Source organism: Myxine glutinosa, chromosome 3 (genome assembly GCF_964187855.1).
Source record: "Myxine glutinosa chromosome 3, kmMyxGlut1.1, whole genome shotgun sequence".
Classification (NCBI taxonomy): Eukaryota; Metazoa; Chordata; class Myxini; order Myxiniformes; family Myxinidae; genus Myxine; species Myxine glutinosa.
In genome coordinates this window covers 43,615,292-43,627,148 of record NC_136263.1, presented here as the reverse complement: position 1 = coordinate 43,627,148, position 11,857 = coordinate 43,615,292, and the positions used below count along the sequence as shown (strand labels likewise).

Genomic DNA, 11,857 nt, shown 5'->3' with positions numbered 1-11,857 from the left:
TGGTGGTAGTCGGAGCTCAGAGAACGATCTGTATAGAGTGCACCATTTTTGGTGGTAGTCGGAGCTCAGAGAACGATCTGTATAGAGTGCACCATTGTTGGTGGTAGTCGGAGCTCAGAGAACGATCTGTATTGAGTGCACCATTTTCTGCTGCCATTTCGTTTAGCATGACTTGCTTCTTTGTCTCTTGGATTTTAAAGGTAAGTTTCTCAGGTGGCTTTTTCTGGAAATGGAATACGATTCAGATTTGCCTTTATAAACCGAATATGCCAATTGTGGAAATGTAGCATTTCTAATTTTGTACAGCAGAGATACAAGGAATCTTCTAGAAAATGGTCCAGGCCATACAAAATCTTACACTGGAAAGAATATCTCCTTCAATAAGCTCATGTTCCAAATCTGGGGTGGGGAGAGAGAGGAGGATTAGAAAAAAGAGGAATGGTAGGAGGTATAGGATGAGAAGGGGTGGGGAATAGGGGGAGAGAAAGACGTAGGAGAAAGAAGAGAAAAATGGTGGGAATCAGGGGAGAAAAAAAAGAGGAAAGAGAAAGAGTCAGGTCAAAAAACAACAACAACCAACAGTCAGTCATTTAGTGAAGTCATTTGTGGTGTTTATGATTAGAATTCTGATTCATTCGGTTATTAATGTTTATACTTACCTGGGAGTTTTACAAAGTTAATATCTCCTCATAATGACGACTAAGTAACACTGGGGGTACAATTCCCAGATTTTTAGGAAAACTATTTTCTTCCGAATAAAGATGTTTTCATGAGAATCGGGGAATTTCAACAAAACTGCTATTTTAATGGTCGAGAAATGATCCATCGGGAATACTAACCTCATCCTACTGTCAAATAAATAAAAATATGATTAATCAATCTTCTTTCGAAAGAAGCACATGATTGTGGGTGGCATCATTCGCTGGGGACACAGCATTGCCGCTGATGCAGTGCCCCCTGCAGGTTAGAGTAGTAATTTGGAATTTGTTCATGGTGTCTGCAATAGCTCGTCTAATCACAGTGGTCTAATCACAGCTGATGCAGTGCCCCCTGCAGGTCTAATCACAGTCTAATCACAGCTGATGCAGTGCCCCCTGCAGGTTAGAGTAGTAATTTGGAATTTGTTCATGGTGTCTGCAATAGCTCGTCTAATCACAGTGGGATCTTTAACGTCCACCAACAAATGCTGGAAGACGGGACATCCATTTTGGGTAAATCCGAGGGACGGCACACACATTGATGATTCGCCTTGCTGCGAAACAAAGGGATGACAGTTTATAGCTTGGTCGGGATTTGAACCCAGGCTGGGCAACTTCGAGAGGAGTGTGCCGAACTTTAGGCGATCCGACGAGCACATTCATCAACTGGATGGTACACGTAGAATACTTACCTTGCGCAATCAACTTGGTGTGAGCCAACTCTTCTATTTTTGAACGTTTCTTTTTTTTTGATCCAATATGGCTGCCAGACCACGTGAGCGATGACATCATAAATTTATATTCTAAATAATTGTTGCATAGATCATGCTCAATAAATTTCAAACTGATCAGACTGAGTTGTCCCTGTCGAATTATGACATCATAATTATGGCACCAATGACGTCATCGTTAACAACACCTATTCCCCATATGGAGTTATTTACAATGAGCCACGTTTCAATTTTTAAAATGCTGACACGGCACACACTTTACTTTACTGAAATGCAGACACAAATGTTATATTTTCGTCAAAAATCGTCGAAATTTTGTTTGGTCTTGTGTTAATATACCTCAGCGATTGACAAATCTGAAATTAGAATTTTATTTGAGGTCAAAATGACCCCATGATGTCGCTCTGTACTTTGCCTGCTCGTCATGAGCAGTGTGATAATTAATTCCATGCCCTTCTCTAGAAACCTCTTCTTCTTCAAACAATTAAAACTTCTAGTTTCCAGACCGTTCATCCAATCATCTTGAAATTTTTTCAGACTTGTTACACTTCATTACCTCTACTATAATATAAAGTTTTACGTCGATCAATGAAGCAGTGCAAGAGTTATAAATTTTTATCATATTATCGTTTAATTAGTTATATCTGCCAAACCACGTCACTTATCACAAATTCCAAAAGGTCATTTTAGTAGACTGATATGCTGGACACATCTGTGAAGTTTCCCCTCGAAAGGATCAAAAATGAGGGAGGAGCAGGGTTTTAAAAGTTTATGCTTAAAAATGTCATAACTCTGAAACCATGTGATGCATGACGTCATGCTCGCTGACTTTTTTGTTTGCCATGGGTATGCGATTCTGCATGCAAAGTTTGGCCTCGATCTGTTCAGTCGTTTTGGAGAAAATTTGATTTTAGTGGTTTTCCAGGCTTTTTACTCAAAACAATATGGCGGCCGAACCACGTGACCTACGACGTCATTATCATTTTATTTCTGCATCAATTTATACCGAGAAGATGCTCAAGAAATTTCATCCTGATCGGATAAAGTTTTTTACTTGTCGAATTATGACGTCATAACGGCGGCACATATGACGTCATCATTCACATATGTCATTCGGCATGGAGAGTTCTTTGCAATGAGACCTGTCTCAATTATTTATGTGCAGCAGTTTTTGAGATACAGAGGTGCAAAGTTTTTTGTTTTTTCCAAGATGGCGCCAGTACCACGGGGCCTGTGATGTCATAATATTCACTAAAATATTCTACAGGAGGAGGCCCTCCTATGGTAAAAACTTCATGTTAATCAGACCAATGGTTCCCGAAAAAATGCATTTTTAAAATGCAAGACACGCACGCACATACGTACGTACGCACGTACCCGAATGCTTAACCCTGCCTTTCTCTTCGTGAGCGCAGGGTAATTAATACATCGAAATTATTAACACTAAATCAGGTGATTTTGTAGATGAAATCACAGTCAATCCTGAACTATACATGGCCAGTCAGAGGAAAACTTAAGAAATGAAGACGTTTATGGTAAAGTGGACCTCACTTTCTGTCCTCATGTTTTATATAATTGATATATGAAAGTAAATATATATATATATATAATTCCAACTTCTCGCTATTTTGAGGAGCATCTCTTAATGAAGCTACAATGGAGGATCTCCCAGCTCATCTCCACATCTTACCTGCATTGATCTTCAGGATGGCGTCAGAGGCTGTGGGGTTCGAGGAGCCAGGATTTCTGTTTGAATCTGAGAAAACAACAGGGCGAATGATTTTACAATATCTCTGATACTCTAAGATACACTATTACATTAAATACATCATACCACAGAATAATATATTGCCTGCAATCAAAAGTGGTTTAATACCAATTGAAAGGTTCATAAAAAGGGGCAACAATTTGATTCATACAGCTGCATGAAGAAGTAAATGTATTTTATTTGCCATATGTGGGACGTCCCTTTACATGAACTTTTCTAGAGCATTACTTGGTTCCTCCAAAGAACACAAAGGTAGTCCAGCATGCACACGAGATTTTTTTTGAATGCCCCTTATTTTGTATTGTTTGGCATTTTCTACAAGCTATGGAATGTCCCTTCTTTTCTCTACTTTGCCCCATGCTATGGAATGTCCCTTCTTTTCTCTACTTTGCCCCATGCTATGGAATGTCCCTTCTTTTCTCTACTTTGCCACATGGCACATACCCTTATATAAAGGGGCATTTTCTAAGCGCTTGGAATTTTTCCCAAGAATGTATATTATATTTATAGATATTTAATTTGAAAGTAAAAACTATGGCACTTAGGTGTAATTTCGTTTGAAACCCATTAATTAGATGTATTGGCCGATGTATATTCCAAGTTTCAGTTAGTTTCAATGTATAGCCCTTGAGATATGAGCGCCGACACATTTTGGGCGGACGGACGGACTGACAGACACCAACGTGAATTTGAGGATTTTCTAAATAAAACTCAAGAATGTGGAAACGGACGTTGCTGAAATTTGTAACATAGTACCTGGACGTACAAAGCATTCACTTCTGAAATTTGCAGCCAATTTCGTCCAGTAGAAGCCGAGAAACGCATTTTCAGTCCCCATGTTAAAGGTGCATGCAGAGAAACGATCCCTTATATAAAGGGAGGAGTGCTTTGCACCTCCCTTGATTTATCTCTTGAGTATTAAACAAATCTATTCAATGCTCCATATTTAATTGGAAACCTCAAAATCTTTAATCAGTCTTTCGTAATCATTGCCTTGTTCTTACCAAACCTTTACATTTCAGAATTTATACGAGGTGCACAAATATGGTAGAATTGTTGATCCCCTTCTCCTCCTGCACCTTACCTTACATGCACCAGTCCAAATGATGCTCTCCTTCACCTCATGCATACATAATAAATAGATGGCCACTTATTCTGATACCAGGACCAGGCAAATTACCACATGATATTAAAACCACGGAACCAATTTGTACCATAACAAATCATTTTAATATGAAAAACCACATAAATTGCATAGATATTTTCACAACCCCGAACCAATTCAGCCCTCCAGCCACAAACACTTTGAAGATGAATTTCTTGTCTAAAAAAAATCCGATAATGTTTGACGAAACTTTTTGGCAGAAAGTATAATGACTGATGGTGCAGCAGGTCAAGGGGCACAGGAAGGTATGCTTGGCCACTGAAATGCTGACGCTTTGGTCCCAATGATTTATGTCTGGGTGAGCTTTAAAGAAGGTTCGTACACAGTTCATGACTGAGGTAATGGAATAGAGGTGCCATTGATCTTCTGAACACTTACCACCAATTTGGGCTCAACCCCAAAATCACCTGATTAAACAAGCAAATCCCCAACCTCGTGCATGCATATGATTACATTTATTATGATACTCAGTATTGTTGTTTCAGTGAGTAGATATAGAAATTATTTTTAAGCGACGAAGCCTATTTTATATTTGCTATGTCCTTCCTAACATCCGTCAAAAATGTAGAAGGAGAACCTTCCAAACCCACAGTGTTGAATTGTAAAGGGTAATTCTAGTAGGTTCTAAAGGGTAATTCTAGTGGGTTCCAAAGGGTAATTCTAAAGGGTAATTCTAGTAGGTTCTAAAGGGTAATTCTAGTGGGTTCCAAAGGGTAATTCTAAAGGGTAATTCTAGTAGGTTCTAAAGGGTAATTCTAGTGGGTTCCAAAGGGTAATTCTAAAGGGTAATTCTAGTAGGTTCTAAAGGGTAATTCTAGTGGGTTCCAAAGGGTAACTATAATGGGTTTCAAAGGGGAATTCTAAAGAGTAATCCTAATGGGTCTAATGGGTTCTAAAGGGTAATTCTTATCGGTTCTAAAAGGTAATTCTAGTGGGTTCCAAAGGGTAATTATAATGGGTTCTAAAGTGTAATTAAAATGGGTTCCAAAGGGTAATCTAGTGGGTTCCAAAGGGTAATTCAAAAGCGTAATTCGAAAGGATTCTAAAAGGTAATTCTAAGGGGTTCCAAAGGGTAATTCTAATGGGTTTCGTTGGTTTATAGGATTCACCTATTTCATATTAGAAATGTCAAACTGAACCGTTTACTTTGGACATGGATGCGATTTTTTAATATCACAACACTAAGATGAAGCAGAAACTGTTTTTGAATGTTACAATACTGAGTATCATTCAATAAAATGTAAAACGTGATAACAGCATCCAAGTTTCCTAAGACATACCTCCGTTATTGGAAGAGATGCTTCCAGGAGATGGAGGGCCATACAGTTTATGTGGAGCCACCTGATGGAACAGACATCTTTGGGATTATCTCAGCAAGTGGAGGCCAGACAATAACCAAGTAAGCAAAGGTCAACCTGGTGTCAGACAAGGCCAAAAAGTTGACTTTGTATCATGAGAAACCATTTCATCTTCATTAACTCAAGTGTGTGATCATAGGTAACTTACCTGAATCCACACTGGAGCAACACCTGGATTGACCCTTTGGTCCAGGTTTCCCACCGTCACACTGATGTACATCAGAGAGATAACTCCAGCACCAAATAGAAGTAACGATACAACTCCCACCAACACTAGCGGCCACCCTCCTGTTGGCCACAAAGCATATTTCACAGAGCCTGAAGACCCAGGATACTTGCTGGTGGATGGAGGTTCTCCATCCCGGGAATCTGAGACGTATTTGTTGACATCCCCTGCGAGGCCAAGCTTATACACGATTCCTCCAGACTCAAGGACTTCTGGCAGAGTCTGTCTCGCTTGATCAACGCTACGTCTCCGGGTTACTGACGACATGGCGTCTTCAGGGTAAATAATGATCGGGTATGCAATAAAAAGGAAAAGCACAATGGAAAACCCAAATTGTATAAAACGTTGTATGAGATACACCAAGAAAAAGGTACATATGTGACAGAGAGAGGGGTTAAGGATGGGAGACTCCCAGGAATGAGTCAAGAGCTTCACGAGTATAGATCAGGTGTTGGAAACAGCTTCAGAAAATATTAAGGTACAACAAGACTCTTTCCAAGAACAACCGATCTGAGCATATGGAGAGACTTCAGCTCCACAGGTATGCAATAACCCAAGCCCAGTGGTGTCGGGCCCTGGACACATATATGGCTACAGGGGGTGGGGTTTCGTAAAATTGCGCTGGTGGAGGAGGGGGGGGAGGTTGTTTTAAAATTAACATAAGGAGGGGAGTAAGTTGTGTAAAGATTGTGAGAATGTTGAAATCTTGTCTCGAGGTGTTTTGCAATGGATTCCACCCCTTATTTTATTTGGTTTAAAACACCTGACGGTAATGCGTTCGGAAAACAACAATGAAGTATGAAGTGAATGTGTGAATTTCCTGCATCCTAATGCAATGAATAAGTAACAATCATCTAAATTCTATATGACAAGTTTCCCTCTTTGAAACACCCTCCCACTTTTATGCCTCATGCTATACAAAGGATGCAAGATGTTCATCAAGACGTTATAACCCCCATTAAAAATTCCTAACTTTTGCTTCACTTCCAATAATGTACAGGGTGGCCACAATATCTTGTTACCCGATGGACGTTAGTATTTATCTCCAGTACAATTACGTTTTTGTGCATATTCGTTTTTTACATGATATTACATTATTCCATTACACTATAAATACACGTGCCCTTTGGGGGGCAGCCTGGTGGGCTCGTGGTAGAGGTGGAGCAAATATATTTTTTGCCGTGGACAATAACCATACCCCCTCCCCACCCGCCCCCCCCCCCCCCCTTGTGTGCAGCAGGGGTCAATAAACCACTTGCACTGTGGCACGTGTACAGGCAAAAAAACGCAAATAGTCTCTCCCAGCCTCCCTCGCAGGACATTCGATCTCTATATTGTTCACAGGCCCTTTGCCACCCTACAGAAGGTTAATCTGCATATAACAAGACCGAAAGTCTAACAGCGGGGCAGCCGGGCTTGTAAAATATTATAAACCACAAACACACGTGATTAGCTTTTTAAGTAGTCGCTCATGCTGTGTATAACATTAAACAAAGAAATGTGGAGGAATCCAGACATCCATGAGGTAAGTTTTACTTACAGAACTGAGGAAAGATCTACTGTAATCTAGATTATACCCCACAAGGGTTGCGTACGTACCGTTTTGTTGGAAGAAACGTAACGCTGATGCTTTCGATATTGATGGTAATTTTAACAATCTGAATCAATAACAACCGTTTTCAAAAAAAAAAATTCGGTTTTCTGGTGTTTGTTCCCCCTCCATCCCCTCCCTTACCTCAATCGGCCACACAGCTGACTCCGCACATGAAAAAGCTGAATGCCTCAACTCTGTGTTTGCCTCAAAATCTTGTGTCCCTAACCTATCTCTCTCTGTACCGACCGTACCCAGTCGTACCCAGATGCTCCTGGACTCTGTGTCCTTCTCTCCTGACGAGATGGAGAAGTTTCTGTCAATCCTTGACTCTGATTCTGCAACTGGAGCAGACGGCATCAGCCCACGGGTCCTAAAATCCTGCTCTTCCGCTCTTTCACACCCTCTTTCTGTTCGCTTCACCCTCTCTTTTGCTCAAGGTCATCTGCCGTCAGCTTGGAAATCAGCCAACATTACCGCTTTACACAAAAAATGTGCAAAAACAGATCCTTGCAACTACAGACCAATCAGCCTGCTCCCAATTATCAACAAAGTCATGGAACCCATCAATGCTTCAGCGATCAAATCCTTCCTCTTCTCCAATGGCTTGATCTCTGATCATCAATTTGGATTCAGACCAGGTCACTCTACTCTGGACATGCTGCTTCTGCTGTCTCAACAATGGATGAAGGTCCTCAATGTCAAACAGGAAATTAGGGCTGTCTCCCTTGACACATCACGTGCCTTCGATACGGTCTGGCACCCCGCTCTGCTTACCAAACTCTCCTCCTATGGTATCCATGGAAATCTCCACGCATGGCTTGCAGACTTCCTCTCTGGTCGTAGTCAATGTGTGGCCCTGAATGGGTTTCTCTCATCTCCCCTTCCTGTTCAGGCTGGAGTTCCCCAAAGCAGTGTTCTGGGCCCTGTGCTTTTCTGGTCTTCATCAATGATCTCTCCGACTCTCTGGAAAATCCTCTCTATCTCTTTGCTGATGACTCCACTCTCTGCCGCTCCATACCTCATCCCTCAGATCGCCAGTCTGCAGCCTCCTCACTCTCTGCAGACCTGGACAAAATCAGACTGGTCAAACAAGTGGAACATGTCTTTCAATCCTGACAAATCTCACACTCTTACTATGTCTCTCCGAAAAGACGGTCTGGACAACCCTCCCATCTACTTTCTGAATAATCCTCTCCAAGAAGTTCTGTCACTCAAGCTTTTGGGTCTCACTATCTGCGATGATCTTTCCTGGGAAAACCACATTTTCAAGCTGGCCTCCAAAGCCAGTCGCTGACTGGGCATCCTCCGTCGTGCGAAGTCCTCCCTTGGCCCACCTGAGCTCCTCACCACATACAAGGCTTTCATCTGCAACTCAATGGAATACTGGTCTCCCCTCTGGGCCGGTGCTCCTGCCTCACACCTAGCTCGGCTTCACGCAGTTGAAACCAAAGCTTTCAGAATCATTGGAATCTCCCGCGATGAAGCTAACTCCGAGGGCCTTTCACTCACTCAACGCAGGCAGGTCGGTGGTCATTTCTGTCTTCTACCTACTCCTATCCGGCCTAGCTCCCCCAGCTCTATTTGTGCTCTGTCCCCCAAATATTCCTGCAGGTCGCACAAGATCTGCCAGCAACCCTCTTATGGTGAAATTGCCAAAATCAAGACACTCTACTCACCTTCACTCTTTCATTCCTCTTTTCTCTCGCCTCTGGAACAAACTCTCTTCAATCCCACTCCTCCCTCCACGTCTTTAAAACAGTTGTCCACCACCATCTCTTATCTTCCCCCATCCAAAACCTTGATCTCCTCTACCCCCGTTCATTCAAATCCTGGAAGTTCTAGAATTCTGGAATACAAATCGCCGCCCCCCTCCCCACACCTTCCCATGCCTCTCCCCCCCAAGCCCTCTCCTTCCCACAGATCTTCCGATGTCCCTGTTCTCTGCTGTTGTACTTGTGTGCTTCCCTCTCTCTCCCCATCTTGTCTCCTGCTCCCTTTATTGTATGTTTTGTGTGTCCGTTTATTATTTTTTTGTGATTAATGTTAGCTCTCACACGAGCCTCGATCTTGTATACAAAAACAAATAAAAAATGTTTGTTTGTGTTTCACATTGAATGAAAAACGTAAATGTAGAGAATGGCGATTGTGATGTATGACAGGTTCGACGATATGTTCCGCATGAACGGCATAGGAATCAAAATTGCGTGTGTGGAGAGTCAGCCGCCGTACCGCCATAATGACATCAGACGTAATCACATCACCCTGTCATGTGACCAGATGCTTAGCTCTGATTGGTATATCTTTATGGGGATATACATACATACAGACGGACACTGTTCTAGACGGCTTTGCCCTATGGGCTACGCCGTAAAAGATATAAACTCTCAATAGGCTCAAATGAAGATTTAGTCAATCCTCCATGAACCATTGACAGAAAAGTTCGATTGTTTTTTACACCATCGTGGTTTGTATATTAATTTTCACATCATCAACTGGCCAGCACAATCTACCTATCCAACCAGAAATGAGCGGTAAGCATAAAGCAACATACGTGCTCTGCCAGAAGTGTGTAAGCAGACAAATGTTCACCCAACTGAGCATGTACATCTATATAACATCAGATTATGAAAGTTGCAGTTTAAACTCGAACAGCACTCGGTAGAGCGCATACCTCCGCCAGGCTGAACGGTTTACCGTTTGTATACCACTGATGGGCCAGATCTGGATTCTGACTTCAACTAAAATATAATCGGCTTGTTATTGTCACCTAACCAACTCATACACCTAGTTACCCTGCGCTCGCGAAGCGAAAAGCGAGGTTAAGCATTCAGTTATGTACGTGTGCCGTGTGCCGTACATGTGTGTGCCATACGTGGCTGCATTTTAAAAATTCATTTTCTCGGCAAACGTTGGTCCAATTGACACGAAAGTTTACCATAGAAGCGCCTCCGCCTGTAGATTTTTTGAATTCATAATTATGACGTCATAAGTCATGTGGTACAGACGCCATCTTGGAAAAAAATCAAAAAAGGTTGTACCTCTATATCTCCGAAACCGCTCCATGGAAAAAATGGAAACGTGGCTCATTGTCAAGTACTCCCCTTGGGGAATAACATATGTTAATGATGATGTTGTAGCGACCCATGGGTCCCCCAAGCAAGACCGGCATCAGAATCTCCTTGCTCCAGCCGGTGACGTCACCGGCGGGGATCCACGGCGCCAGAGTGGCTGGTCACGTGACCGCCAAAGCGTGCCACGCGTGCGGGTATAATCAGATACACCTGTGGATCACGTGACCACCGAAGCACGCCTCGCTTGAGAGGCGTGGCTTTCGGTTTCGGTTTCTGGTTATGCTTTATAAGGCAGCCCGATAAACGGGCTTTTCAGTGTTCCCGAGTTGGTTTTACGAATAAATATCTTCTCGGACGAGTTTGTGCCTTGCCATCCTTTTGTCCGTATTCTGCTGGAGCCCGGACTCCTTCATTGGTGACCCCGAATTTGCAACACAGCAATGGACACCGCAGTGTCCCTCAAGCTGCCCACCTTCTGGGAAGCACATGCCGCCATCTGGTTCGCGCAGGCGGACTCCCAGTTCGCCCTGCGTGGCATCACGGAGGACGCCACCCGCTACCATTACGTGGTCGCCGCGCTCGGCTCCGTGACCGCCGCCCGCTGCCTGAGCTTCCTCCAGAACCCGCCCGCTGACGGCAAATACGACGCCATCAAGGCACTTCTGCTGGGCGCGTTCGCCCTTTCCCCGGCTGAGCGCGCACGATGCCTGCTCGACCTACCTGAGCTCGGTGATACGCGCCCGTCCGAGCGCATGGACTACATGCTCGCGTTGCTCGGCGAGCACCCCTCGGATTTCCTGTTTCAGGAGCTCTTTCTTCGCCAGCTCCCGGCCCCGGTACGGGTCGCCCTGGCAGGTACGACCATCGTAAACCCCCGCGACCTCGCCAAGGAGGCCGACAAGATCGCTTCGGCAAGCCAGCTCGCCGGAGCGGCGAGCCAGCTCGTCGGGGTGGCGACCGGGAGCCTTCCCGCCCACCCACCCGACGCCCGCGACGCAGTCTCCTTCCCGGAGACCGCCGTGCTGGCACGACTGGCAGCGGCGTCGCCCGGTCCCGACGCGTCGACCGGAGCCCCCGCCGGACCCGGCCTGGTGCTATTTCCACGCCAGGTTCGGGCGGCAGGCCCGATCATGCCGACCCCCATGCACGTTCAGCAAGTCGGGAAACAGGCGAGCCGGCGTTCCCTCCCAGCAATGAACGCCGGCCGTTCCGGAAACCTGCTGTTCATCGTGGACCGAGCGTCGGG

At 44.1% G+C, this 11,857-nt stretch overlaps 1 long non-coding RNA gene across 1 annotated transcript; it reads right to left on the bottom strand.

Annotated features, from left to right (window-relative positions):
• Nucleotides 1-3,119: 3,119 nt before the first annotated feature.
• On the bottom strand, nucleotides 3,120-5,919 carry LOC144891298 (uncharacterized). Its single transcript, XR_013622813.1, has 3 exons — nucleotides 5,869-5,919; nucleotides 5,643-5,703; nucleotides 3,120-3,185 (listed from the first exon to the last, which is right to left on the bottom strand). It is a non-coding gene; the product is annotated as an uncharacterized LOC144891298 (long non-coding RNA).
• Nucleotides 5,920-11,857: the final 5,938 nt, after the last annotated feature.